This window comes from Gouania willdenowi, chromosome 20, assembly GCF_900634775.1.
Source record: "Gouania willdenowi chromosome 20, fGouWil2.1, whole genome shotgun sequence".
NCBI classification, from domain to species: Eukaryota; Metazoa; Chordata; class Actinopteri; order Blenniiformes; family Gobiesocidae; genus Gouania; species Gouania willdenowi.
Window position 1 is genome coordinate 22,548,584 of NC_041063.1, and position 3,827 is coordinate 22,552,410.

A 3,827-nucleotide genomic window follows, 5' to 3' on the forward strand; every position below is an offset into this window, starting at 1 on the left:
TGTGACGACGTAGTTTCTACAGAATACAAGCGATGAGCTTCCGGAGCTTCTGGAGAACTGGCACTCATGCATGTGAATGAGGGGCGTTGCTTTAAAGGGAGCACAGAGGGGAGGTGGCGGGTAAATGCGCAGCACTCGGAGGATGCTACTTTGAGAATCATGCTAGTTTTTGAAAATTACCTACCCTTCCTTTAAGTATCGCTTAAATGCAATACACACCGTGGACGTGACCAAATCACCCACCCACCCAAACAAACAGTGAACAGAGGCTTCGGCAGTCCACATTGGATGCATCATGTGGGCGAAGCATCGATAAACAAAAGCAAGACAAGCTAACAAATGCCATGGCGAAGTAGATAGCTACAAACTACAGGCCGCTGAAGATGTTGGTCTGAGGAACGTTCTTAGGATCACAATGAACGTCGGCAGGTACGAGTGTCTGTTCTTTTTATAACTGTGTCTGTCCTGGCTTGAATCTTTAAGTGTACTTGTACTTTGTTTGTGGGGCATTTGCAATTTTGTTGTACTTTGTACAATGACAATAAAAGGATTCTGATTTGTTTGCGTTAAGTGTTTAATAGCCAAATGTTATTGCACAACAGTACTTTTCAAATAAAAGTGTGCAATACACTACGTTTTAAAGTATTATTGAATTTGCAGAGAATAATATTATTAATCGCGATTAAAAATTGGAATTGTTGCCCAGCACAAATATATATCAATATAGGCGATATTTTCTATATTGCCAAAATAGAAAACTCGATATATCTTGAATCTGAATATATTGCCCAGCCCTAGTGTGTGGTTGGGATTAGTTGTTCGACCCAGACAAACACAGCTATCTCAGTCAGTGTCTACATCTGTCACTTTGATTCCAGCCACTTTTCAGGAGGCCGTGCCTCAACAGGTCCACATCCTCACTCAGCCTCCGCCTGTTGCCTTCAGCAGACTCCTGAGCTGCGTCTTCTCAGAGAAGAAGGCCTTACCGGGATGGAAGAGGACAGGGGGACGGCTCCCCGTGGGGAGAAATGACAGCACGGCTCGCTTTAATCTCAGAAACAAGTCCAAAAATGGCAGCCGAGCGAGGATGCTAAGTGGAGCTGACACACTGGTCCTCCCTTTGGACGCTCACACTTCTAGTTCTCCACAAACACCAAGCTCAGGAGGTGAAAGGGGCCGTCGTCTCAGGTCCGGCTTTGACAAGGTTTTCTTCTCATTTGATGAAAAAAAATAAGCCTCTCCATCCTTGAAAAGCACAGGACGATGTGGACATATGTTGATTTTCAGGCCAGAAGCAGAACTACAGCGTGACTTTATAGTGACACAACTAAAACGCTTCACTTTCCTACAAACTCTCCCTTTAATGGCTGCTCTCTGCAGATGGGTATTAGATTCCCAGGTCATGACGGACTACATCAGGGGTGTCAAACTCATTTTAGTTCAGGGGCCAAATACGGAGCAGTTTGGCCTCAAGTGGGCCACAGATTATATGCAGGAAAATGAGTAATTTCAACATTATTGTGTCATAGTTTGCATTTCTACATTTACATAAAATACTAAGATGTAAGAAACCGACAATATCCAAGCAACAAGTGATAGATATCAGTCCCAACAGGATCTTCACCCTAAATTTCCTAGATTTTGTGACCAATTTCTATTTAATGAAGGAAAATATAATGTCATAAATTGATGAAAAGATTTTGTAAGAAATTTGAGTTTTTTCCAACAGTTTAATATTAAAAATGACTGCAATCATGCATTATAAGCACCAGGAGTGTTGTTTCATTTACACAATGATTTATGTTTTCTCTGTCATTTTTATTTTCTCCTGCGGGCCGAACTGGATGCTCTCATTGGCGCCATGAGTGTGACACATATGGCCAACAAGAATGAAAGCAATCAGACACACAGCGAAGTTTTCCCCACGTCTTGAGGAAAAGTCTGCATGATCACCAAAGCAAACTGGATGTGCTCGCTTCTGTTTAGGGATGTTTGATATCATCTTTACTCCGATATCCATTATGTTCATATTATCCAATACTACATTTCTGATTTCCCAATATTAACTTGTGATTAAATAAAAAATACTGATTAGAATTATATTTTCATATTTTCCATATATAAAACAATCTATAACAACTGTATTCTATAAATTCAATTTCTCAAAAATAAATCTATTTCAAATACAATATAAATAAGTAGATTATATGTCATTTTGTGCACCAATCCTGGCCTCTCTGTATTTGTAACACAGCATAACAAACATGATCAAAAACTAATCCTAGAGGGAAAAAAAATGTCTCTAGCGTTGCCAGAAATTTGTGATATAAAAATGGGGTCACGACCCAAAAAAGGTTGGGAACCACTACATTACAGTCACCCAAATTCACTTATCAGTCACTTTAAAGACGACACTTATTGTTGCATTTATGGGAAGGAAAATTTGTTCATAATCAGAGAAAACATGTTGCCTAAACCAGTGGTTCTCAAACTTTTTTGGCCTAAGTACCCCCTTTCTGAATCGTAGTACCAGTACCCCCTTTGTCCAACTACAACATTTTGCTCAGAATACTATGAAGAAAAAAAACAAACTACAGAGCATAATGATGGAATGAATGAGTGATAACACACATTTTAAAGAATCTAACTTTGTAAACAAGTGGAATGAAACAGTGTTTAGTGCCTCCTGAATAGAATTTCTATAGTTTTTTTCAGTTATTATTTCCAGTCATCTCCCACCTGGTGTTGGACCCAGACTGACCCTTGTATTTTCAGTTCATGTTTTAATTAAGATCATGTTCCTCTTCATTATAATGATCATCATTTTTTAACTAAAAAAATAACCAATATTTTTAATGATTTTCCACTTTCTCTCACTCTAAAGTATACCCCCTGTGGTACACGTAGCCCCATTTGAGAAGCTTGGTGCATACCTGCAATAAATGACTCTGCTCTGTAATATTCTGGATATACTGTTGTGGTGAAACAGTCACTTATGCAACATGAGGTCAGAGTGGAAATGGAGATGCAGAGGCAGAGTGTTGGACTCCTGAGGACTCTGGTACTGTACACCCCCATCTTCCCTCCAGTCCAAAGGCCTTGGTGAGTAACAACCCCCCTCCAACCTGTGCAGGCGGTGGCAGTCAGTGTGTAGTGAATACAAAGCTGGAACCCCCCGGCCCCAGATCTGAGTGTGTGCGTGTGTGTGTGTGTGTGTGTGTGTGTGTGTGTGTGTGTGTGTGTGTGAGAGAGAGAGAGAGAGAGAGAAAGGGCAGCTAAATTCAGAATAATTAAAAACCAGTGGGTGAGACTTGGACCAACAGTGCAAGGCCAGTGTGGTCGGACTGGAGTGAGGAGCGTCACCAGGGGCCAGTGGGCACGTTTACGCACACACACACACACACACACACTCACTACAGTATATCCATCAGCTACTGTTGCAACATTTTACAATATTCACAATAAAACTACAACCAAAAAAATTATAAATCAACTACAAGAGTAAAATATAGTACAAAAAAAAAGAAAAAGGTTATCTTTGTCATTTATCATCATACAGTAGGTTCACAATACTTGTAGTGAAACGTCCAACCCATCCTAATAATACTTTACAGTAGCATTCAACTCAAATTCATACCTCGATATTTTTTCTCAAAAGGATGATTTACAATACAAATATCAATATTTTTAAAGTCTGACCAGAAATGCAATCAATTCTGGGTTAACTTTGCTGTTGAAAAATGCCACAGAGACACATTTATTAAACCACTGCACTCAATGTGCCACTTTTAGCTTTTTCTCCTATAAGAGACAGCACGTGTGAGTGA